Here is a 27,365-nt window from a genome sequence, read left to right on the forward strand (position 1 = left end):
AGAGGACACCTTCACTGAAGAAAGGCTGATGGCATCTGGAAGGCAGTGGGAAGGCACGTGGCTGGTGTCTGTTGGTCCTTTGTTTATAGGTTCTGGTTCCAAAATGACTTTCTCCAAAATGTCTCTGGGCTTCTGTCTCTCTTAGCTTCTCTCTCTCAGCCTCTGTGCATCCTTGCTTGTTCTCCCAGGGTATTTCTCTCTAAGCATCTAGGGGTCCTCTCTTAGCTTCTCCAGGGCAAACTCTGGGCTTCATCTCTTAGTTTAGGATCTCCAAACACCTTTCTCTCTGCATCTCCAAGTGTCTGGGTCTGTGTCGGCTCTTAGCCTCTCCTGGGGGCAAACTCTGGATTACATACTTAGCTTCTCTCCAGTATGTCTCTGTCAGCTTCTCTGAGCTCCTTTTCTCCTTGAGCTCTCTTAAAGGACTCCAGTGATCTAATTAAGACCCACCTGGAATGGGCAGGGTCACACCTCCATGGAAATGATCTAATCAAAAGGTCTCATCCACAGTTGGGTGGGTCACATCTCCATAGAAACAATCAAATGTCAAATGCCCCACCTTAATCAAAAGACTAATAAGTCTGCTCCCACAAGATTGCATTAAAGAACGTGGCTTTTCTGGGGGACATAATAGATTTAAACCAGCACAGAAGTAAAGAAGCAGGATTAAAGTTGTGATATTGAACAAAAGAGACACCGGGAAGGGAAAGTAAGAGAATTTCATAAGTAGTTAATCTGTTGATAGAGAGGGCTTCAACGGAGTAAGGGACATATATGGTTAAGGGAGATCCCATAATTAATTCTTGAATTCATTCTAAATTTTTGCCATTGCCACAATGGAGGGGCCCCTTAGCTACAGTATCCAATAGCTGGTTATAATATCCTAGAGGTCTATGGTGGTCTCTATGCTTTCTGTAATGAAACCCGAGGATTCCCCTTCTCATCCATGGAAAAGGAGGTGTCTCAGAGCAGGAGTGCCCACAAACTATGCTTTATTTCCTTGAAGGAATTTTGACTAGTTTCAACCCAAATAAGGGGTTCAACGTGTTTAGCTTTAGACAAGGCATATAAAGTTGGTGCCTTCCAAGAAAAAAAATTATCTAATTTCTACAATATCCTTCAAGTCCTAAAAATAATTGACCAATAAAATTTACTGAATAATTAAGCCCCATAGTGGCCCATTTTAGTTGTTTACAATTTAAAGTGGGACTTAGTTCTTCTGAAGGACCATTAACAAAAGTAGAATTAACCAGGATAGAGGTTTTGTAGATAATATCATCAAGACCTAAGAATTGTTTAAAGTTTTTTTGAACCTGTTATAATATTTACATATGGGCTTATTGAGTATCTATCTGAGTGAAGTTGCTGGATTTTTCTCCAGTCAATAATTTGGGGAAAATTTTCAAGTATGACCTTATGAAGTTCCTTAGCTAATTTAAATGCTTCAGTATGTCAGTAGTTCTTCATCTGGAAAACTCATGTAAGGGATTTTTCAAATTACTTTTGTCTACCCAGACTTTGGCATGACCTTCACCAGCAGTCATATGAATTAATTGGTAAAGGTCTGAGTATCCAGACTTATAAGTCTTAATGATAAGATTGAATTATTTTTGCAAAACCAACTGGGTCTTCATTAGAATTTGGGAAATCTTAACACCATAGAGGGGGAGTAAAGCTAAGTTAGGACACAGAGGCGGAGAGCAGGAGGGGTTTAAAGGAGGGTTAAAACAGAGTCAGGAGTTCTGGATCATTTTACAAGTTTGATAATGCACGTAGGCAAGTCTTTGTTAGTCTTTATTAACTTAGTATTTGTATCCTGCAGAGAGGCAATTTTAGAATTAGTTATACATTTGGAAGCTTCCAAGTACCAATTAAAATAAGTATCCCATTCAGGTTGCTTAGTTTTCAAGCCTCTATTTTCTAGTTGAACAAGCAAGTTAGGTATATTAAAATGTCCTCATTGTGGCTATTGTAATTCAAGATCTTCCCTAGTGCACCACGTCCAGCAGGATTAGAATTTACGTGAGGCAGGACCATAATTTTTGTACATGAAACTAGCTGATGTGCTAGATGGTGGTACACCATTAGAGTTCTTACAGAATCCATTCTTTTAGTTAGTTCTGATTGTGAGCAATCCTAAATCTAAACCTGAGAGGAATTGTCAGGGTTTGGGGCATGTGTGATGTTTTACGGTGTGCCGTTCATGGGACTGTTTTACATGGAGGACAGCTTGTCTCTAGTTGTCCGACCCACAACCAGGTGCCCTTATTTGCATGGAAATTGCCTTGAGGGTGGTGGGCAACCTTTGTCAATCTAGCCCATTGTGACGACTTTATCCTTTCATGGAGTCTAGTTCTTCGGAAGACAAGGCTTCTCACCAAAGGTGGCAGGTGCTCTGTTGGCATTTAAGTGCCCATCCTTTGCCCACCAAATTAAATATTTGATTGCTCACAGTCAGATCAGAGGTCTAATTGATTGTCCTGGAGGCATCCCTCCAGTGAAATGAGCTCAGTACCAAAGTGAACATTTTTAAAAACCCATTCATGGACTCACCTGACAAGGAAATTTTCCTTGTATAGCAAAAAGGTCAAACACAAAAGGACTGCTGCCACCAGTCCAAATAAAAAGAACAAAAGTTCAAAACGTCCTTTGCCAGAAGACACTCAAAGAAAGGCTAGAGCCTCTATCAAACAGAGGGTAGTTTTGGGGCCAAGAGGACTTGCCAACAGGAACCTGGGGCCATCAGGTAAACAGCAGTGCTCAAGAGCCTCTAATCCAACAGTGATTCCAGAGTCAGGCCGTTGATCACTTTGGATCCTGTTTCTGACTGGGCATTGAGGTGCAATATGATGGGAGTGTAGAGGCGGGTGAGAGAAAACTCTCTTGTTGGAATGAGGAATGGAACCAAACTGTGGGAAAGACTCTTTCCCAGGGAGCCAAGCTCCTCCGCTTTCTTCTCTCCGCCCGCTGACCCTATGTGCACACACACCTCTCAGTAACATCACACTGAGTAATTCTGTGCAGTGCGGAGAGGGAGGCTGGACAGGGGGGCCAGAAGAGGTCCCAAATCCAGAGCCCCTGGAGCAAGAGGAATCGAACAAAGAGGAGGCAGCAGTCACAGGCCATGGATGTGAATGATCCCACACAATCTCAGCCTCCATCACTGTGGGCCTTGTTATTGTGCCTACAGCCTCCTGCAAGCTGCAGGGACGCCATCCTGGCTCAGGTGCCCACCCTGCAGGCTTCTCTCTCCTTGTTCAGTGCCCCTGCATGCTGAGGCCTGGGTCTCCAGGGTTGGAGGAACTCAGGAATGCTGAGCTAATGTTTTACCAAAATTGGATCCTACTAAATATACTGCTTTTTAAACTTTTAGGGGGATGTAATAACACATTGTTTTAATGGCCATATAATATTCCATTTTAGGTATGCCACAAGTTGTTAGCTTAAAATTTTCTTTTAATGGACTTCCCAGTTGTTTCCAAATTTTAAAAACAATACCAAGATGCATATCCTTTGAAATGTATTTGTTGAATTAAAATTGCTCACTCAAAGAAAATGAAGCTTATAGAATATTAATGCATTTTTTTTCCAGAATATCTGTCAAAAATATTGCAACAGTGTATGTCCCCACCAACTATGGCTAGCCAGTTGGTTTGACCTTTGGTAAATCAAATTCCTATATGTTCGTGGGTCTATTTCTTTCTTCTCTCTTGCAAGGTGAACTGTGCTTTTGTACCTGGTACCTTAGTGCGTGTGGTAGATTGAATCCTGTCCCCCACAAAGCCATGTTCCAGTCCTAACCCGTGCTCCTGTGGATGTGAACTCACTTATAAACAAGATCCTCGAAGATCTCATTTAGATGAGGCCAAATTGAATCAGGGTAGACTTTCATCTGTATGACTGGAGTCCATATAAGCAGAGAAAATTCAGAGGCCATCAGTCAGAAGAATCCAGAAGTCGGAAGAAGGCAGAGAATGAAGCAGCTCACCATGTGACGGAGGCAGAGATGACAGCCAAGGAACCCCAAGGATAGCAACCAAAACATTCCAGACCCTGGGAGAAAGCATGGCCTGTCGAGATCTTGCTTTTGGACTTCTAGCCTCTAAAAACATGAAATAATGAATTCCTGCTGTTTAAGCCAACTTCTTATGTGGTAATTGTCACAGCAGCCCTGGCAAAATAAGATAGTGTGTAAATTGCTGTAGTTTTACTATATAGGAAACAATTCCCCCACAGTATTCTTATTTTCTCAAAGATTTTCCAGAATTTAAAAAATAAAATAACTCTCCCATATGCATTTTAGAATCCTTCTGTCAGAGTGTGTTGGGGATTGAATTACGTCCTCCACTTAATGCAAGCTCAGGTACCAACCCTTGGTCCTGTGGGTGTGAACCCATTTGTAAATGGGAACTTTGAAGTGTTATTAGTTGAGGTTCCCAAAGTGAATGAGGGTGGGCCTTCATCCAATATGGCTGAGGTCCTCATAAACAATGGAAATTGGACACTGAGAGAAGTCTCAGGGAGCAGCTAGGAGCGGGAAGTCAAAGGAACCTGGAAGAGGAAGGAGAAGATGCCACCGTGTGAAAACTGCCAAGTGACAGAAAAGCTAAGGAACCCTGGAGATTGCCAGAAGATGCTGACCCTGGGTGGAAGCAAGACTTCCAGCCTCTGAAACAATGAGCCTACAAATTCCCTTTGTTAAACCAACCCATTGTTTGGTATTTTGTTTCAGCAGCAAAGACACAAAAACAAAGTCCAAGAAAAGTGCTGCTGTGATGTTGAATGGAGATGACACTGAATGTATAAATCAACTTAGAGAAAATTTACATCTGTAAAATATAGAGCCTTCCCATCTAAGAACACCATGGATCTCTTCTCGTACTTCCATCTTCATGTGGTCCTAACCACGTTTTCTTTTCCTTTTATTTTCCTGTAGTTCCTGCACATTTCTTAATATCATTCTTGGGTGTTTTGTATTCTATGTTGTTCTCGTGACTCAGATCTTTAATTTGCTGGCTGCCTTTTACACTATAATTCTACATATAACTACTGACATTTGTACGTTAACTTCTTAACTGATCATCTCACTTTACATTTGAATATTTTTATTGCATCTAATAATATTTTAGTTTTTTTCTCCTGGCTCTTCCAGAGATATACCACACGTGTCATCTGCATGCAATGATTATTTTTTAGAATGATTTACTCCACTCAGGGCCAGAGACGAAACTGAGATTCTTTAAGTTTGGATCCACAAGCAACATGGGATTGGGGATTGTAGCTTTAGCACTTGCTCTCAGTGAACGGCAGCTTTGGATGGAAATTCCCAAAATTGGGTTTTTACTTTCCTTGATCCCATAACTCCAATCCCCAGCAGTAGAGGCCATGATTCATATCCATCTTTAGAGATGTGTGATCTTGTGCACAAAACAATTCCTTATCAAAAGTTCCTTTTTATTGCCCCTCCTAGGAGCTCTGGAAGCTTCTCAGCCTCCCCACCACCCCCTTGACTCCGTCTGGCAGATCTGCCTTCTCCTCCAGACCCTGCGTGCCTGTCTGTGCTCCTTGCACAACCTAGCATATCCTTCCCCCAGGGCAGCTAATTATGTTTCCATCAAGGTGCTCAGTCCTTGGGAAGTTTTGCTCCCTTACAGTGGTCTGCAGGGCCTCCAACAGTGTAGAAGGATGTAGGAGACCACAGGCCCTTCACTCATTCCCTCTTGCATTTTACTCTGCCTCAAATGAATGGTGGGAATTCAGCTCACAGCAAGCATCTTGGGGACAATAATGCCCCGAGCTGTGGACATCGAGAGCTGGAAGCATGCTTACTGGCTCACTGATATCTTAAGCGGCATGTTTTTTCATGTTGTTTCCTATGAATTCCCAATTCTATAGCAGAGACTCCTTACTTATTTTGCTTTTCATATTATGTTCCTTCTACTCTCAACTAGAAGTTCTCAGAAGAATCATTTCCAAAGGGAATTATTATTTCCACTATTCTGGAGCCAAAAAAAAAAAACACAAAACAAAACAAAAAAAAAAAAGAGAGAGAAACCACCTGCAGATTGTGCAAATTGTATAAAAAACAGAAACTCTAATGACTTTGTCATCCTGTTCTAAGACTTTGGCAAGCAGTTAAAAATAACTCTGAAAACAATTACAATTTCTTGGAAGTATATTGCTTCGGTTTTTCAATTTCTGCATTGTGAATGGCAGTCCCAAACAATGGTTGGGCAGATTCTTTTTTTAAACACCAGTGCTTTGTTGTTCTTTTGTTCCATTCCCAAAGAGACCTTTATTGCAGATCTGTTGTTCCCCTGGCTCCTCTTTCCACCTCTTTGAAGCTGATTTTCACACATTTTTCAGAGACCTCAAAACCAAGTTTCTTCCCTTCCCAATTTCCTCCACAAACATTTTTTTCTAATCAAAATCTTCTACCAGTTAGCTCCAAAGAACAAGAAGCAACATAATGTGGTTATATGTACATTTATCGGCTTGAACCCCAGCTATTTACCATGTGACTTTGGAAAGCCACTTAAACTTTCTGAAAACCTCAGTTTCCTTGTGTGCAAAATAGGGATTATAATGCCTCTGCTTTATTAATTATTTTAATAACAAATTCCTTTGAGTGCTAAGTGGATGTCAGATACTTTGCCAGTATTTTGCAAGCATTATCTCAAGTCAAAATAATTTTTGATACGGTTGCAATTATCATCTCCCCTTTATGGGTAAAAGAACAGAAGTTCAGAGAGGTTTGATAACTTACTATGGCAATTCATCTTCCTGGAAAATACACTCCGAGACTCTGAGATTTGCAAGCAGGTTTATTGGGAAAGGCTCTCAAGAGCAATCCCTGTGAAGGAGCTAGAGAAGCAAGATTTGGCAGGAGAAGTTGAACACTGAAGCAGCTGTAACTGCAACCTCAGGTCCCAAAGGGTGCTCTGAAACTCAGATGTGCCAAAGAAGCAAGGGGGACCAGTCTTCTGTTCCCCCGTGTCAACCAGCCATTGGTTATGGACTTCTCGCAGAGGGGTTGTAACTTTGGGTGAGGCAGCTTCCTTCAGCAGACAACAATCTTCAGGGAAACAGAGTCACGAGCCTTCAGCAGCCAGCACTGTCAGCAGCTGAACGAATGAGAACCTCGGTCCTGAAGGAGGATCTGGGCGGCTCATCACAGCAGCCTCTACCCAGACATCTCAGTGGTAGTAAGTGGTGGAGCCAGAACTGTAAGACAGAGCCGCCTCTTCTAAAGCTCATGTTTTTATCCACTGTGCTACACCACATCAATGCACCTCACGTCCATATACATATACAGCATATATAAACTTCATGCAACACAGTAAGTGCCAATTAGATGTTGATTTCTACATTAAACCACATAGTGATTTCAACAGGGTAATTTTTACTCAGTTCATATAGTTTATTGCAGTTAGCATATAGTTTAAAAATTCACCCACACACCAACACTGTAAAACTAAACAGCATTATAAATTATTCCCCCCTCAGGAAAATATAACAAACTATGATTATCAAAGCTAGCTGCCAGTCTAAGTTTTAGAACAAAGAAAGAATGTGAAACTAATAAGAGGAAAAAGCAATCACTCACAATGACCACAAAAAGAAAATCTAAAAGAAAGTCCATTTTCTCACAGACATTATCTTCTCTAAATTAATAAAAATCATCTTAACATAAACTGTATTTTAAAAAAACAGAAACTCTCAAAGTAGCTAAAGATAATGCTCCAAGGCCATTTTCGCAGCTTTTTGTTTGCTTTAAACGCCATTCCAGCCAAATTAACACACATTTAACCAAATATTTCCAAAACAGTTCAACAGAGGAATTTTAATATAAAAAGTATTAAACTATGATAAAAGAGTGACTATAAAATGTAAGAAAACTTTATAGCGTTCCCTGGGGCTGAGAGAGAACATCCAAGGAAAGACAAACTTGAAAGGGGCCTCCTTCCCAAGGGGTTCAGACCTGGTTGGAGAAGGTATAGTGGCAGCCCTCTGGATGTCAGAGAAGTTTGCTGGTTTTCCTGGGCCATGGCTGTCCACAGTCGTTGGGCAAGAAGGAGGCAACCCTCCAGGGCACAGACAAGCCAGAGTGCGTGGCTGGTTGTGTGAGCATTCAGAGGGAGTGGGGGCTCCCGTGCAGGCAGGAAGCTTGGAGCAAACGTTGGGGACTGTAGCATCAGAAAGGCCATGTGGTAGTACGAAGCTGGATCCACCTCCAGAAAAACATGTTCTTGAATTTAATCCATACCTGTGGGTGTGGACTCACTGCAAGCAGGACCTTTTGATGAGGTTACTTTATCTAAGTTATGACCCACCTCAATCAAGATGAGTCTTAATCCTATTACTGGGATCCTTTACAAGCAGAATGAAATTCAGACACACACACACAGAGAAAGTCACAGGAAACAAGAAGCTGAATCAGAACCCAGAATAGAAAGAAGAGACCAGGAGACACCACCATGTGTACTGCCATGTGACAGAGGAGCCAAGGATCACCAGCAGCCAGCCCTGGAATGCCACAGCCTTCAAGAAGAAAGCATCACATGGACGATGCCTTGATTTGGACTTTTTCCTGGCCTCAAACTGTGAGTGAATAAATTCCCACTGCTTAACTCAACCCATTTAATGGTATTTGCTTGAGCAGCCTAGGAAACTAAAACAGTCATGGGAGCCAAAACTCCAGAGGGGCAGGCAAGCAGAGGGAGCAGGGTCACCTGTATGGACGGGAGGACCGAAGTACATGGAGTCTGTGTGGAGGAAGCTGTGGGGTAACGATCACCATGCTGGGTGACGGTGAGGGACCACATGTTCTGGGTGTGTTCTGGGGCACAGCATCACCAGATGTCTTCATACCAACACCACTAACCTGTCCTCTAACACCACTGACTTCCTGGCCAGTGTCAGGAATCAGCAAAGTCCATCTTTTCCTGCAATTCCTCTCTAGCGCTCTCCACTGGGGAAGTTCAACATCATGCTCCCTGTAAAGGAGAAATGTTGGAAGAAATGCCTTCCATTATCACAGAGCATGTATTGAAGAGTGAATTTGGAGCGAGAAACAATAAATTAATAACTGGCATAAAGAAACAAGGAAACATTATCATAGAACAATCCTCCAACAAACCAAAAACATGGAAAGATTCAATTTTTTTATGTAAATCCAAAGCAGAAATCTGCTAACCAACGAAAACCATGTGTCTTCTCAATGACTCCTGTCTGTCCCTCCATCTATGATTACCCACCAGCAGTGTCTGTTTGCCTTAGAAATGCAGTTGAAGATTGCATTTGACAAGGCCTAAAAACCTATCTGGCTTGTCTTTACTGAGCCCAGACTCACATGCAGCAACAGAAAGCAAGTTTTCTGGGTTCTACAGTTCAGAGAAGGACAGCAGGACCTGAGCTGATTTTAGAACATTGATGGGAATGGCTGGTAGAATAATCAATTAGTTGCTTGTAAGCAAATACTAATAGACAATAAGGTTACTGCTTCTTTTTCTTCTGGTAGTTTCTCTTTTTATGTCCACAATGAAACTGGCTGGACTCACCACCAGATCCAGGAGAAATAGAGAAAGCTGTATACTCACTTAAAACTCTCAGATAAAATTCATTATGTCCAATTTTTAAAGACCTTGACACTGCATATCAATAAAGATATTATTCTTTGGTTCAAATATTATATCTTATTCCTAGGGAATTTGCCTTTCATTAAATCAGAGTTAGATAGATATGAGAAAAACAACACACTAGCATGTCATTTTGGCTCACAGATTTCTGAATAAAAGGTTCTGGAATAATGTTCCCAATATTTGTACTCCAAAATAGCTTTTGTCTTGCTGCTCTAAGCCTGGAAATAGGTTTTGCTAAAGGGGGTTCAACTCCCACCCCAGCCTTCTTTGCTTTCCCTTGGCCCTTGGCCTCTTGGCTGGGTGCTGATTCCAGGCTTTTAGCTGGATGGAGATGCTCTTCCTGGCTTCAACAACCTCCATTCCTGGGACCTTGCCCAGAATTATGACATACTGACTTGATGTGACTCTTGCAAACATTCCCTGTCCAAGTCATGACAGACCCTGTAGGAGTGGCATGCAGCCACACTGGAGATACCAGCCATCTGGCCTGCTCTCCACGACCTTGATTACTAAGTCAGCACCTTGACCTCAAAAACTTCTTCCATCTGATCCATTTGCTTATATCCAAAGGAGATAATTGTGCCCTGGACTTTTACATCAAATCCATCTACCACACACCACTCACCTCAATGAGGGAAAATGAAGTTAAAATGTAAAGCATTTAGAACAACACTTGGCACATAGTAAGTGTTACATAAATGTTGGCTAAATAAAACTAAATTCCTGTTATCTTTCAGTGGGGACAATTCTCAGAGTTTGCAGCATGCCCAAAGACATGAACATCAGACTTCCAGTAGACCAAGATGGCAGCATAAGATACTCCAAGGTGCTGTTCCCCGACAGAATCTTTGAACAACTAGCAAAAACTGGCAGAGTCATCTTCATCAAAATTTCAGAAAATGGTTAAAGGTTTGCATTAACTGAACAAGTGTCAAATCAAGAAAAAGCAGCTTGAAAAATGGTAGGCAAAACTCATGGTACACAGCTAGTCTCTCTGCTCCCACTCCCTGGCACAGTGTGGAGCCAGTATGTGCTCCCATTGTGGGACCCTGGCCCCATTACAGAGGGATAAGAGTAAACCCTATATGCATACCGGGGTGTCTGCATGTCATTGCCAATCCATTGGGTGAAAGACTGAAAGACCGAGCCAGGAAATTTGTCTCCAGCTCACCCTCCCAGAATTTGTCCTGAAGGCAGACAAAAGCACCTTGCAGACAACTAAAGCACTATAAGAAATAATTAAGTCCAAGCAGCTTGAGGCAAAGGACTACTTGGATTAAGTCACACAACAGAGCACCCAGGAGGGGGTGATGGCTGGCGTCCGCTGATCCTTTGTTCCTGGGTTCTGGTTTCAAAATGGCTTTCTCCAAATGTCTCTGGTTTCTGTCTTCACTCCTCTCTCTCAACTTCTGTGCATCCTTGCTTCTTTCTCCCAGAGCATTTTTGCTAGTTGCTGTTCCAACATAATATATTCATTCATAGATGTAATTGCCACCTGCATGTGAATAATGGCCAACCCTTTTCAATTTGAGCACCTCTGCTTGAAGTGCAGCGTTCAGCTATGTTTAAGTCTATACTCTTTGTAATATATTTGAAAGGTAAGCTGTAAGACAAAACTCTCACTGTCAGTTTTTCTTCCTGGAAAACAATGCATAAAGTCTCATTTTAAGTGAGTGGTACTATTGAAAATAGAATATATCCTTCTGAGTTTCTCTTATGTCCAATTAAGAACAATTAGAATTTGAAATATGTATCTAAGAATATAATACAAACAACCAGCTTCAAAAGGAGAAACAAATTTACAAATTGTAATTTTCAAAGCCAATTATTCTTCTGCAGGCCAAAGACAATAGAGATATTTTGACAGTAAATCATGTGGTTGCTGGTGAATACTCTGAACCATGAGGTAAGCCAGTTTGTGGGCATAATGGCAAGGTGCTGGAACACAAATAACACCTGACAAATTATAATACGTGTGCAAACTTGTAAGTTAAATGCACTGTATCTGGTTTCAAGCCAACTGTGTCACAGATGACATTATAGTGTGTGGGAGTGACAGTCTCATCTTTCACAGACTGACTCACAATTAAAAAAAAAAATCATACCATTCCCTTCTGGTCAGCTCTACATCAATAACCATTCCTGGAAGTAGGTTTTGAATTCTTCCTTGAGACTCGACAAAAAATCTGGTGTTGATTGTTTCCTTCACCACAATTACAGTTGGTTTGGTATTGAAGGATTTGGCAACTTGTTTTAAGGAGGCTGAAAGCTGTGGTATTTTGTAAGCAAGCAATGCTTGATACTGCCCATCTCCCACCCCATCCGGATACACAATAATGTAAGATGGCAGGGATGAGAGACACTCAGTCCAGGCCCTCAGCTCATCCACAAGCTCTTGTCCTGACTCCTGGAAGATGTGTTGAAAGTACCACTGTGTCAAATCTTCATTCAAGTTTGAGACAAACCCTGCGTGAACTTCCATCGATTTTCAATATTGTGTAAATAATCAATACCAATAAACATTGCAAGGTTTAGAACTGTTTCCACCTTCCACAAGGCCCCTCCCATCTTGCAATTCATCTGCTGGGCAATCTTGGTGGCAATGCTCATTAGCATCTGGGGTCTGCTGATGGCCAGCACACACTGGCTCTGGATAGGGCAGTCAATATACAAGTATTTTTTTGTGCTGTCATACTTGTCTTTCCTGTCACTGGATAGCACACAGACAACCATCTGTATTTTTGATGAAGTATGTTGGTCTAAGGCCATTAAATTGTATCACTTCCCTCAATCATTTTTGGACCGTTCATGACCATGCCCATGTTTTTTGTGACTTTCCATAGACTCTCCTCTAAGGATATGGCTGTTCCCTGATTTTTCCCAGAACAGAGCAAGAGCCAATCCTACAGGGCCTTCACCCTCAGTAAGCACCCACCTCTTGTTTCTTACAACCATTCTGCAAGCTGTGGGTGGGAGACAAATGCTCTCTCTCTCTCCTTGGATGATTTTACCGAATTCAAAACTCTTCCCCAGAAGGACAAAAATTTGCTATCAAATTTCAAATCCCAGAGTTGAAGCTCCATTTGCACATGCTTATTTTTTTTGTATACTATTGATGAGTTTTTTTAAATTCATGTTGCCTTTTTTATGGATCCAACCTGATATGAACAGCCAAATCTTTCATCATCCTATAATCTTTATGCATTTTATCTGTTAAACTTGTCAGAAGGAAGAACTTGGCGATCAGCCGTGCAGGTTCTCTCTGTTGGTTTTTCTGGCTCTTCCTCCATTTGGCCTGGCCCGTCAAAAGCGGCTGTCTTGTCAGGGAGCTCCTGATTATAATGCTGCTTGTAGTAATCAGTAAAGGGGATTTTGCTGCCATCTGTTTTTTTAAAAGTAGCTTTGAGATTCTGTTCCCAATTAACAGCATCCACCCTGTGGGTTTGTTGTTGTTGTTATTATACCTTGTAAGAACAATTAACCCAACTATTTCTTTGGAAACTTTCGGAATTCTTCCCTCTTGGTTTGTGGATACAGTCTGACTATTAAGTCAAAAACAGTTTCTTGCAGGAGGAGTTTATGGTTCACATGAGAGCAGGGGTAACGCTGTTTTCATACCGAAGAATAGAAGTTGTATAACCAGGCCAGATCTCCAACCCGAAGATCTGGGATCTTAGTTGGCTCGTTTGTGTTGTAATAGTTGCAGCCATTTGTTGTAAACTCATCGTCCTCAAAATTCTTCTGAAATGAACGTTGTAGTAGCATAGACAATCTGGGGAAGTGGTCGACAGTTCTTCGGAGACTGATTGTAATCTTCACACTCTGATTGTGTTTGGTCCAGCTGACCGCTTCCACTTCTATCTTTGGTAGTACTTGAGGTAACAGTAAAGTTTTTCCATCAAAAATATGGCGTTTTCCAATGACCGCTTCAGGATGAAGAAGTAACGCTTCACGGAGATTTCCAGCATCTGGGTCCAGATCAAATTTGATGCTGTACTTACAGACAACCCTCTGGGGACAGGATGTCAGTTGGAAAGAGTTTACGAATAGCTTTACCATATTTCCTTCTGAAACTGTTTTTGACTCACTGACGTGCTTCAGGTTCTGCCTAATATTCACCAGAAAGTCTCCAAAAACTCCGCGGTGTACCTTCCTCTTCCTCAGGGATGCCGCCTGCTCTCCAGCTCCGAGCGGAAGCTCTCCTGGAGCCAGGGACGCTCCTTCCGGTCCTCTAGGCTGCGCAGGCCCGCCCCCTGGCCTTCCGCTTGTGGTGGTGGGTTCCGCCCGCAGCTGAGCCGGCTGTGGGGTCGCGCTCTGGGGTCGCGCTCTGGGGGCGGCTCGGGGGCGGCGGGCTGGGGGCTCGCGGGCTCGGGTGCGGGCGCGGCGGGTCATCTCGGTTCTGACTGCGGCACCCGCGCCGGGGAGAGGCCCTTGAAGAACCGACGTCTCAATGAAGTGATCAAATAGCACTTTAAAAAATAAAAAAAGGACAAAAACAAACACAAACAGAAACAAACAAACAAAAAACTGCTCACTTCCGCAGGGATTTGGCTGCTTCTGGCACCCAGGACCCGCGCGCTCCGCTCTTCTCCGTGGGCCCACCCCGTCTGAGCACTGAGCTCCAGGCTTGATTCCAAGAGGGCGACCCCTCTCCCGAGGCCCACCCACCTGGCTCCGGCCTTTGCGGAGATGCGGCCTGGCGCCCCTCGGCACTCATTCCAGGGGGGCAAGGGCCCGAGGGTGGGACCGGCGCGGGCGCCCTTCATTTATTTCTGAAGACCCATTTTTCTTCCGCTATCAGCCTGATGAATTTCCTTTAGAGCCTGGTAGCAAAGAATTCTCTTAGTTTTCCTTTATATGAATATTTCTTTATTTTGACTTCATTCTTGAAGGATGTTTTGTCTGTATCTATAATTCTGGGTTAAAATTTTTTTCCGTTTAGCACTTTAAAGATGACACTCCACTATCTTTGACTTTCATGGTTTCTGATGAGATGAGATTTCTTGTAAGATATCTACTTTCAAGTTTTTCTCTTTAACTTGGGTTTTTAGCAGTTGGACTATCATGTGCTTTATTGTATTTTTATTATCATTTTTATTTATCTTGTTTTAGGTTCACTGAGCTTCTTGAATCTGTAAATTCATATCTTTCACCAAATTTGGAAAGTTTGGGTCATAGTCTCTTCAAAGACATTTTCTGCTATATTCTGCCCCCTCCCCTTACCACCAACCCCCCTTCTCTTTCTCTGACTTTTGGGACTCCAATTGCCTGTATATTAAACCATTACATATTGTCACCAAGATTTTTGAAACTCTGATCATTTTTTCCGTTCTGTTTTCTTTCTGTTCATCAGATTGGATAATTTCTAATGATCTCTCTTGAAGTTCACTGGCTTGTTCTTCTGTAATCTCCATTCCAATATTAAGATTACCCAATGAATTCTTATTTTAGATATTGCATGTTTCAGTTGTAAAATGTTCATTTGGTTCTTTTTTGCATTTCCTCTCTCTTTCCTGAAATTTCATTCCTTTTTTTTCATTCATTGTGAGCATATTTTCATTTTCCTCATTGGACATCATGACAGCTATTATAAAGTCATTAGCTTATTATGTTTTGGGTAATTTTGGATTTTATCATGGACATTGTGAATGTTGTCATGTGAAGACTTTGAATTCCATCTTTCCTCTGAAGAGTGTTGGTGGCTTTGTTTTAGCAGGCTATTAACTAGGTAAGGCTCCAACTGCAAAGTCTGTTTCACCTGTGGAAGGCTGAAGGTCATCTCTCCGTGATGACGGCTTCCAGTCTGCCCTGTGAATGAATGGTTCAAGGGCCAGCCAGAGATTTGGTCAGAATTTACACCCAGAATTGTGTGTTCCCCTGTCTTAACCTTCTCATTTCCTGTGTTCCTTCTTCCCTCTCCAGCATCCATGACTGCCCCAAGCTCCTACTCCTGGTGTCTCTGGCCAAAGAGTGGTGACCCTTCTATTGGGGTTTTAGCCATCCTGCTATGGTGAAGAGCCACAAGAATGGGAATTCACTCCATGCTAATCACTTCCTCCAGGAATAAACACCCCTCCAACATCTGCATGCTTTTGTTTACTTTCCAAAGCCCTCAAGCAGATATTACCCCCTGTATTTTTTCCGGAGTTTATAGTAATTATCTGTGGGAGGTTGGCTTTATTAAGAGCTTATATCAGTATCCTGGAGACAGAATGCTCCAGATATTATAATTTTCAGTTCTATAATGTTCATTTTATGTTTAATGGATTCAAATTATATTCAAATATTATATATTCGAATGGTTCAAATTATAGATGGATAGAAATTATCCATCTATTCACCCATTTTGTTCACCTTTTGCCCTTTTTCCTTTAACATTTTAATCATAGTTATTTTGAGGTTATTTTTGCTAACCAAAGCACTTTAATCATTTCTGGCTTGCTCTTATTAGTAGTTTTATATCTGAATTATGGTTTGTTTTCCCCCAATTCTTTGCATGTCTAGCAATTTTTAATGAATGCTCAACATTGTGCATATTAATTTTTAGAGGATTTTTAGCAGGCTATATTTCTCTAAAGAGTGCTAAGTTTACCTTCACAGGAATTTAAATTACTCACAGATCATCTTGAAGCTATGAAAGCTTGGTTTTAGGCTCTTTTAGTCAGGCCTATTTCAGTTTTATCCTCAATCCTGGGGCAGAGCTTTGCCCCTATGGTGTATCCTTACTCCTAGGATGTATGTTTCTGGAATCTCAGCTGAAGGCTTGAGGTTTTCTCCAGAGTCTCTCCACTCTGGCTGGGACAGAATACTAACCTCCACCTCCCAGCACTGTGCAGCCTCTGACATCTACCCTAGGTCTCCCAGATTTCTACATCATGCATATACAGTTTAATAGTTGAGGAAAATTTTAAACAGAATTAGTGAGCTATTTTTCTTTTACTTCCTTCTCTCTGTGATCCTGATCCCCAAATCCCAGCCATTTTAGCAACCTTTAATCCAAATTTATGTGTTCTTCATGCAGAGCAACCATCACCATCTGCCTGGCCCTATTTCCCTATGCTACAATTTGGAAAATATTGTCAGGGAGAAATCTGGGGTGACTGTGGACTCACTTCATGTGTCCCATACCTTAAGAAGCCTTGCAGTGGTTCCTGTTCATTGATTATCAGTTGTGTGTAATGTTTTACCTAGCTTTTATAATTTTTTTTTTTTTTTTTTTGGTATGGTAGAAGGATAAGACTAACTCTAGCTCCTGCATCAGAGTCTGGATCAGCAGTCCTGTCACAAAAGTTGCTTATACTGATAATTTTGGTTTTATTCTTCTGTTCATAAATCATTAAAGATTTAAAGGTGGTGGTGAAAAATGAGCATCATTCAAACAGTCCTCTGGCCATGGCATGGGGGGGTGGGTTGAAGAGGAAGGCTCAGTGGGAGCCAAGGAGACTGTAATAACTGCAATTGCTACTCTGTGTTGCCGCACACTCTGCTAAGTATTTTACCTGTATGATCTAGTTAATCCTCAAAACAACCCTAAGATAGAGTATTACTATTATCCTCATTTTTCCCATGAGAAAATTGAGGTATAAAGAGGCAAGATCACCAAGTTCATTTGTATTTTCAGCTCAGACTTGAACTCAAGCCTCTCTAAGAAGACTTTTTGTTTTTATCCCTGTTTCAAGGCTTTCATAACTGTTCAATGAGACTTGATGGGAGACTAAAACAGCAAGACTGTAAAAGAGGAGAAGGATTTGAAATTCAAATGTATCAAGAAGACTTGATAACCTATCAGTGAGGAGAGCTAGAGTCTAGGATGACTTTGAAGTTTCTGGCTTGTACCAAAGGAAAGGAAATCATTGGGATTTCAAACACAGGAAGAAGCTGAGGCTGGAAGAAAGATCATGGATTGTTTTTTCTGGACATTTTGGGTCTGAGAGGTGTATGGCTGTCTCAGGGTTATAGGGATACTTATAGCCCTTATACTTATTTGTAGGACTTAAAAACACTTCCTTTTATCTCACAGTATAAATGCACCTGTATCACACATTAAGTACAATTTATATCTAACTGCATAAGAATTGAGGTGCAGTTGGCTGGTTGACTCCATGTTGTTTTTGTAGCATTTAATCAAACTAATTAAGTGTAACATTTCTAATCATTGAGTCTATAACAAAAAGTTCTCCAAATGTTAGCAGCATTCCTTCAGTTTTGATAATTATAATTATAATTAGCAGCAATCTTGATCTTCTTGGAGTGCCACAAAACAGCACTCTGGTCCACACATCCCTGGTATTATGCTGACTGCATCGAAGGGGCAGAAATTAGCAAATACTTTAGATCCTTAGGAACATGTGCATACTAAAGGGTGGGAGGAAAATCCCATAAAATTCAGGAGCCTGCCACCTCACTGAAGTTTCTAGGGATTCAGTGGTCTGGGCCATGCCCAGATATCAACTCCAAAGTGAAAGTCAAGTTAATGCACCTCACACCACCTACTAGAAAAAATTGGAGGCCCAATGCTTTCTAGATTTTTTCAGTGAATTAAAGAAATCCAAATTGAAATTTGTATTTTACAATTTATACTGCTCTTTTTCCTCTTTTTTTCTATTTAGCAAATATCTCCCACTGTTTTCCCACTTGCTATTATCTTCCAGCCACACTGATCTTCCTAAAGGTCCTTGAACAAGCTCTTTCCTGCCTCAGGAACTTTATACTTACCATCATTTCCTCTGCCAAGCATGTTGTCCTCCTCACTCTTTATCCTGTAGATATCAATTCTAAGTCACCTTTTCATAGACGATTTCCCCGGCCACCTAAAGTGGATTCCCACACACATCTTTATTTTCTATCTCAGCTCCTTGTTAGTTTCCTTCATAACATAACTTAGGAATATCTTATTTATTTGTTTATCTTTCTGGAAGATTTTTAGTTACTGGCTCATTGTTACTCTAACACTCTTTCTTTCTTAGTTCTCGGCCATTTCAATATCCTCATAAATAGAGCTTTCTAGTTGCTGGGCTCCCTTGTCTCCTCCAATGGTTTTGGCCTCCACTCCACCTAACACACTCAGTCCCGTGGTCACACCTTTGATCTTGTCATTGCCAATGACCATGTGATCGATTATTTTAGTTACTCAATCGACGCGCTCCCCTCTCCCTTTGTCGTGCTGGCACAACTAAATCCTACTCTCCATCTAGTCCATGTGTATACCAATGCAGCTGAATGGGACGGGAGAACACAACATGGCCATACTGTTGATTGTACTTTCACTTTGTCACTATATTCACAAGGGGACCATAATGCTACTGAGCGATCATACCATATTTCCCTAATGCTTTGTCTCCCTTTCCCCTAGATGACTACATCATACTTTCATCTTTCTCCTCCAATTCCCAATACTTCCCCCGTTCTTATTCTCAGCTGATGACTTTACTTCTTGCAGCACTGAGAAAATCAAGCAATCTGAAAAGAACTTCTACAACTTCCAGCTCAACATCCTTCTACTTTCCCACAAATCTACCTTTATACTCTACCTTCTCCTCCGTACCATGGGTGGAGGGTCCACACTCTCTGACAAGGTCGACCCCTCTACTTGTGTGCTAGAACCACCTCCCTCACCAAATCGAGGACGATGCTCCAGCAATCTCTCCTCTCACTCCCGTCCCACCAGTGTTTTCCTTGCTACTTGATCTTTCTTCTCTGCAACAAATATAGTTCATTCCTGCCAGACCTGGTGTCAGGTGCCCTGGGATACACAAGGTGAATAAACAGGTTCCAGAAGTTACCCTTTTCCTATATGCACTGACAAGATAATTTGCAATGTGAGACAAAGGGGCTCTCTGTTCTCTCTGTGGCGTGATGGGAGGTGGAGTTTGGAAGCCCAGTGCAGAGCTGTAAGTTGGAACACAAAAGACATGGCTGAAGAGTCTTGTGCAATTCAATCTCTGGCCTCTCATTACTATTGTTCCTTCATAAACTGGAGACAAATAATTAGAATAATTAGAAATAAACTGGAGGTCCCCATAAGGAAAGTGAGACTGCTCAGTTAAATCAGAAGCCAAACTGATCCTTTGAGTGGCATTCTGAGACCCCTGAGTGAAATCTCAGCTAACAGAAGCCCAAATTACCTGGAAGAAATGGGAGCTAATGCTGTTAATATGCCAGTAGTGTTGTATCATATCTTGTCCCTGAACTCAGACTACACATTAAAGAAGGAGTGAAGTTATTTTGGGATTTCAAAGACTGGCATGATCATTTTTGTATGAAGTAGCACCAAGGGTTTAGCATTAGACCTGGGCATGAGAAGATGCCAAAAGTGTATGGCATGGATTAAATCAGAGAGGAGAGCTATTAATGCCTCCTGGGCAATTAATACCGTTCAAGGACAACGTATCAACCATCTGGAATACTGCTAGGGAAGAGAGGAGAGAAGGTCACCCAGCAACTTGTGATCCTTGCAGTTACAGCCATTTCTCAGGGAAGGCCATGGAGTCAAACACTATTCGTGTTTACTTCCAGACGTACCTAATCAATGTTACCATCGAGTAGGGTCTCTGGCTCGTAGGATCTAATAAATGCAATACTTCTCAAATCTCAGGTGTGTTTAGGACAGATTTTGCTGGCTGCTATTTGTAAATCTGCCTTTGTTATTTATCCATCAGTGTAACCAATTTCTAGCCATGATGTATTTTCTATGCACATCTAAGATCTGAGTTACCAACGAGGACTGCAGCCAGGCAGCCTGGCCCTTTCGGGCAGATTCAACCAGGGCCATCACTGCTGGAGAGCAAATTCACACGTTGATGTCCAAATGTGGAAATAGGTTTGCAGCTCCTGTCTTGGTACTTGCTAAATAATTGAGGAAACTGATGGAGAAATGTCAATTATACATCTTACAGGGTACTTAAGAATCAACTTGGGCCTGTGATCAACATAGTACAACATACTTAGGAGATGCACAGGGGTGTGAGTTAATAAAGATCAGTGGTGTCATTCACAGATATAGGGAAGAAGGAAGGAAGACATAGTTGTCCTAGTGAGTGAGATGTAAGGTAAACAGAGCTGGAGTGTGAATCAGGAGTCATTAACCTGAGATTTGAACAAGTCCTCACTTAATTTTGGCCAGTCACATTGCCTAGATTAGTTGTTCCTGATCCTGATGCATTGCAATCAGCATTACTCGGGCAATTGTTAAAAATATATTCTACATGACTTTCATAGGGGCCATCTAACCCGAAGTCTGCTATGCCTGAGAGTTTAAGAAAAAACTGAATTACTTAAGAAGCCAGTATGCAGAAAATTAGAACCACCTACCTAACAGTACAAAAATTTTGAGACATTTTATCTAGAAATGGAAAAGCTGAACTCATATGTCCAAGAATGGACTCCTAAGGCTTATGGCCCAGTGTTACATCAACCACATGAAATTCTCATCTCTAGTAAAGGTTTGCTGAAAAAAAAGTGACAACTCTAGTGACTTCCAGACAAAGGAGAGATTTCTTAATTTAGCTAAAATGATAATTTTTATAACAGGAATTCTATGGTCACAAGAAGAAATAGGCTGTAACGTTGGGTGGCTTAAACAAAATATCAGTCTTCTTGTATTAGAATAGATTAGGTAATGCTGCAGTAACAGCTCCTGAAATCTTCATAGCTTAAAGACAAAATTTCTCTCTCATGCAAGTCTACCCCTGAGAGTCTGAGCAGCTCCGCAGGACACATCCATCTTGACAGTACAATAAGCAAGGCTGCTGGCACTTAGAGCTTCGTATTTCAACGCAAGGCCCCAACGTTGACCACGGTGAGAAGTCAGACTAGAGAATAACTCAGAGGCATCTTACTTTTTCCACCAGAGGTGATACACACATATTTCTTGTGTTCCTTTGGCCAGAACATGGGCCCACCCACGCAAGTTGGCTGGGAAGTGTTGCCTCCCATATGCCCAGGATATACGAGGAGCCAGATATTGAAGCATACTAGCAATGTCTCCTTCTTCTGGCAGTTTCTACTCAGCCGTCTGTGTCCTGCTACCTAGTTTCAGGAAACATTCCCCAAGAAAAAGAGGCTGGGGCTCTGAATGTGAGCACCAGTAGTTCATTTGTTAGGGTCTGTTTCAAACTTTGCAGTCGGCAAGGGTGTCATTCAAAATGGCCAGTCTGATAAATGTTGCTCAGTACGAGCACATGATACCCAGGTTCCTACAATTACTACAGGCAAGGAGGGTGTAAAGTCAACTGCCACCTGGGCCTAGGAAGCAGAGGGATTGGGCATTGGCTCTTGCCACTTGTTAAACTGACTGGCATCAAAACCAGATATAGGGAGTTGAGGAGAATAGAATGTCACCATTCACTGTTGTTTTTCTTCCATCACATTCTTCTCTACAACCTCTCCTGAGTAGCTGGTCCATTTCCCTAGGTACAAAGCAGGGCAGATGTGATTTTCTAGGCTCTTAGGATGCCAGGTGCTAACCTTGTATGCATGTGTGTATGTGCACACATACTCAGTATATGAAACAGGTCTCACATCCCATTACAGGGTGGAACTAACCAATGAAACGAAAAGGAAAGGGAGATCTCAAATGTACGTGTGAACCATAAAATCAAGGTGGTGCTCTTACCTCCTTTGCAAAATTCATCAGGAAATGTATGCTGAGATTTACTAATCAGATTTATTACACAGTGTGATTAGACAAATGATTAATATCATAAATTGGCTTCCTGCTAGAGCCCTTCATCATCCCAAATGTCAGAGAAGGAAGAAAGAATTTGGAGCAAAATCTGGAAATTTTTAAGTTGTGGGATGAATATTGAAGTCTGTGCAGTCCCAGGGCTCCAAGACACCCAAAGTATTAGACCCCCAGTGACAAAGACATACAGTTACTTCCTGATTAATGAGATGTTTTGATACACTGAACTTGAATTTCCAGGGGAAAAATACTGAGAGAATTTTTATTGATTTATTCATGGGTTCAGGAATGCAGGGATCCTGTCTTAGAGGATAGCACCTGGAGACCTGCTGTGGAACCATCCTGAGTTCAGGAGAATTGCAGATCCTCAAGAATCACCTATCTGGTGGATAACAAGTCACAGTTCAGACGAGTTTATGCATGGATTTTAGAGAATATAAAGTCATTCATCAAACAGTGATTCGGCATGTGTTGTATAGGGGCCAGGCACCGGTGAGGCAGAGACAACTGGCATTCAATGTACACGTGCCCTCCTTCATTTCCCAGCTTCCCTTGCAATTAGGTGCATGTCATGTGACTGGATGTGGCCAGTGGATGGTGAGCAGGGAGAAGTGCCTGGTTTTCAGGCCAAAGCAGATAAGAGCTGATGTGGCTCTTCCAAGTTGTTCCTCCCCGCATGTGTTCCAGAAGGTGCAACTCTAACATGGAGAAGGCCCCCCTAATGTGATTGTGCTCGCCTCTGAGATTTGGAGGCTGTTGCAACAGCTAGTTTTAGTTATCCTGACTGGGGATTCGATGTGGAAAAAATCAGGCATAATCCTTTCCTTCATGGAGATTACATTCTAATGCAATGATTCTCTAAGTTTTTGTAACTGTCTTTAAAATTCAGACAGTTGTGTCTAAATTATTTAACTCAGTTTTAGATGGAAATTATGGCACTGAAAAGAAAGTATGCCTGGTTTCATTAGGATTTTCGAGTTTCACGCCACTCATGCATTCATGCAATAAATAATTTTTGAGCTCCTACCATGTACCGGTTCCTGTCCCAGAAACTTGGGATACAGCAATGGGCAAAGCAAGCAATGTTCATACTCGAATGGATGCACAGTCTCGTGGGGGAAACTGACATAAACCAATCAACAGATAGATAAATAATACAAGGTCATGTTGTGATACATGCTATGAAGGAAAACAGAGCAGGTCAAGGGGCATGTGTTATGGTCAGTGAGGGCTGCTATTTTAGACAAGGTGGAAAGGAAAGCCCTTTTTTGGAAGAGAACCCAAACACAACGTGGGACCAGCCATGAGGGTATCCAGAGGTCTGCTCCAGGCAGAAAACCCAACAGGGCAAGTACCAGAGCTGTTCTGGCAGGTTGGGTTCTGTGTCTGAACTCTGGGAAATAAATGTCCAGTTGAACCAGCACCAAAAAAACCTTAGGATCAGGCAGAGAGGGGGCCTGAGCAACCCACAGTCCTGCAAAATAATTTAGTCTGTCAAATCTGTATTCTCATTGATTTCACCAACCTCACATGCTAGCTTTAGGGCTTTAGGAATTTTTGTTTCTATGCTTTTTTTTTTTTTTTTTTGGCAAGTGGAGTTCATCAAACTCACATTTTGCCTTGTTTCGGCTAATACTCATGTGAATATCTGATGATGTTCACCTCCTCTTGGATCTACCGTCCATGAAGGAGCATCTGCAGGCTTGGGTCTCACCTTGTTATCTCATTCCACTCTCCTAAATATACTCTCTATTTTAGTGCTGGGCTCACAGAAAGATTAAATAGTTCTCCTAAGACCCCATAGCTAATAAACAACTGAGCTGGGATTTGAGCCCTGCCCCATCTGACTTCAACGTGGGAGTTTTTCCACTCTACCACACTGCTTTCCCAGGGCTGGGGCATTTGGAAGAAAGCCAGGGAGGTAAACAAGAAGTAGTGGGAACTTACCTTTCTGAAAGACTGGAATCATCTCCTCAAAAGACTGAAAGAAAGGCTCACGTATTTGTAGAATGCAGCGTGCTTCTGTTTGGTTATTAAGTTACAATGAGTTAAAGGTGTGCTTTCTTATAAAAGCAACCCATTTTTCTTTGAAAACATAAACAAACACCCGAGAATATAAAGACGGAAGTAAAATCACTCCAGCTGGTAATTCTGCATTCCAGGATAATCACTAGTTGGTCTCCTTGCAGAGCCTTCTATGCATGTACTTTAGTTTCTGCATTTAGGCTCCACCTCTATTGTGAACTGCTTTGTAAAAGAGGAAGCGAAAGGGAACCAATAAATACTGAGTCTCCACTACCTGCAGGTTCTTTACATCTATTCATTTATTTTATCCTAACAACCAGTCCAAGACCTTGGGACTATAATCTCCATTTACAGATAAGGACATTAAAACTATGTGAGTTAAGTAATTTGTCCCTAGTGAACTGACCTTGGCTCGGACTGTCCCCAAATCCCATGATTGGTCCAATAATCCATACCATCTCCAGGCGGTGTTGGGAGCATCATTTTTCCAGAGCTCTTCATACAAGAGGTGAACCCCAAAAGTCTCATGTGGGACTGGTGACACATCTCTGCGTGTGTATAAAACTTTTACCTTTAACCTCTGACTGGTGCCATTCTCCCTGGTGAGCCCGAGGTCTCCAGCCAAGGAAAGGAGGACACTTTCCCAAGAGCCACCTTCTGCTCCCTTGATCCCAGTCACATAACTTCCAAACTGAGCCAGAACCACCACCAAGAGCCTTCCACCCTATTCCTATTTAGCCCCCATGGAAAACAGAGGTGGAGGGAAGAGAGCAAAGGATGCGCCGGAAAACACAGGTCCTCAGTGTTTGCTCCTCACAGACCTTTACCACAGAAGGCACTGTTGATTTAGCTGGTGTTTACCCTGCTTTCCCAATGTTCTGCGAGGTGGAAAGTTGAATGCAGGATACAAAGAACTTGTTTCAGCACAATGGAAATCATTGATCTCTCACCACATTCCAGGAGCCATCTTGTTTGTTCATCCCCAGTCATTACACTGAATCGTTTCATTTCCATTTGCCAGCCATTAAAAATAAACAGCCACACAGTCCTGACAGTGAAGAAACAGGGAAATAATATTTACTAAGCCAGGCATTTCATGATTGGTTTTTCATGTAACCCTCACCTGAACCCCGTGATGTAAGGATTATCACCTCCTTCCACAGATAAAGTAGATTAAGTGACAGCCTCCAGGTTCTCGGCAGGTAAGTGGCAGAGCTGGGATTTGAGCTATATCTGTCCCACTGAAACCTTCGTAGAGAGCAGGGCAGGGTAGTGGTGGAGAAGAGAGAGCATTTTCTTGTAAGGTTTAGCATACACCTACCTGATGACAAGCCATTCCATGCAAGAGAAATGAAAACACAATCATACAGACTTATACATGAATGCTCCTAGGAGCTTTGTTGGCAAACCAAATTGGAAACAACCCAGATGGCCTCCAACAGATAACTAGATAGACTAATTGCGGTGAATCCACAGTAGACATGAGCGAATTGCCGAAATATGCAACAATGCGGATGAATCTCAAAAACATAATATCAAGGAAAGACGTCAGACTCAAAAATGTGCATAGTGTAAGATTCTATTTACATGAAGTTCTTCCAGAAGAGACAAAATTAATCTATGAGGAAAGAAGTCAGAACGGGTGCTACTTTCAGCGGGGAATGGCTGGGAAAGGGCACAAGGAAACTTCCGGGTTGGATGGACATGCTATCAGTCTTGATCTGGAGGGCGTACACACAGATATACACAAATGTGAAACTAAATTGAGCTGTACATTTAAGATTTATGGTTCTTTTGCATGTAAATAACATCTGAATAAAAAGGAAAGGTGCAGGAAGAGATGTTCTCCCAGAAATTAAGGTGATGATGGTGATTAGAGAGGTGGGAGGATTTGAAAGAGGTTTTATAGAGTCATCTTATTTATTTTCTCTGAGCCTCATCTGCAAAATAGATAAAATCAACCTTCCTTGAAGAGCTGTTGGGAAGATTAGTTTTGTACATATACTGGCTAACAGATTGCCAGTTGGACAATGGGGTGCTTTGGCTGAGGTTAGGCTGTGAGCCTGTGGGGGTGAGCTGGGGAAGGGCCATCAGTGTCAGCTCCTGGCAGGGAGGCCCAGCCGAGAGGCCCCTGCACGCCCCAGGCTGAGCCACAGAGAGCAGAGAAGGAGGGGACAGCAGGGGCATGGTGCAATCCCCTTCCTCTCGCTGGGATTTCATTATTAGCGGCCACACCGCTCACTCTGCTGTCTTCCCCCAAACCGTTCCTTTTTTCTCATGGGGGCAGACAGAGAAGACAGGAGGGGGAAGCGGCTCTGGGTGGTGATGGGATCCCAGGCATGGGGGTCAGGAAAACCAGCTCTAGGTCCAGGTTGTGGGGCCTTGGGCTACCTGCTGCCCCTCTATCCCCTCAAGCTTCCTATCAAAAGGAGCATCCCCCAGACTGTCACTTCAACTCAAATAGACAAAACAATGGCGTGATCTAAGATATGAATGTATCAGGATTTGCATGCCCCATACACATTTTAGTATTCTAAAGGTTTTGACACTTTCATCCTGGCAAGATACATTATCATCTGACAAAGGCTCCATTTCTACTCTTCTTCCTTCGGTTTAACTCAGGTCATCCAGCATTCTTGGAGCACCTGTTCTGTGCTAAGTGAGGGAGATGGGAAGTACACGGTACCTGCCCCAGGTAACTGGCCAGGTGTTGCTACAGCCGAGCTCCATGGTTAGGTCCCCTGCGCTGCAGTTTCCCGGCCTGGTTCCAGGCTCCTCTGCTGGGCTCCAGCTCTGGGAACTAGGAATACTTGCTTAACCTCTTTGGGCTTCAGTTTCCTCACCTGTGAAAATGGAGATAACAAATGTGCCAACCTCATAGGCTCACGTGGGGATGAAAAGAGTTACTCTGGGTAAGTTGCTTGGAACGGTGTCTGGCATGTACTACGTGCTCAATAATTGTTAACGATTATGATAAGTGTTCTGAAGAGGCTGTGTACTAAGTGGGTGGAAGACCT

At 42.3% G+C, this 27,365-nt stretch overlaps 1 long non-coding RNA gene across 2 annotated transcripts; it reads right to left on the reverse strand.

The window, feature by feature from the left end:
• Nucleotides 1-6,913: 6,913 nt before the first annotated feature.
• LOC119531118 lies at nucleotides 6,914-27,181 on the reverse strand. Of its 2 annotated transcripts, none has more exons than XR_005216220.1 (3): nucleotides 27,035-27,181; nucleotides 24,755-25,396; nucleotides 6,914-7,224 (listed from the first exon to the last, which is right to left on the reverse strand). It is a non-coding gene; the product is annotated as an uncharacterized LOC119531118 (long non-coding RNA). The 2 variants fall into 2 exon arrangements; XR_005216221.1 differs by lacking the exon at nucleotides 6,914-7,224 and adding an exon at nucleotides 25,500-25,596 and having other exon boundaries at nucleotides 24,643-25,396.
• Between the last annotated feature and the right edge of the window lie 184 nt (nucleotides 27,182-27,365).

This window comes from Choloepus didactylus, chromosome 4, assembly GCF_015220235.1.
Source record: "Choloepus didactylus isolate mChoDid1 chromosome 4, mChoDid1.pri, whole genome shotgun sequence".
Lineage (NCBI taxonomy): Eukaryota > Metazoa > Chordata > Mammalia > Pilosa > Megalonychidae > Choloepus > Choloepus didactylus.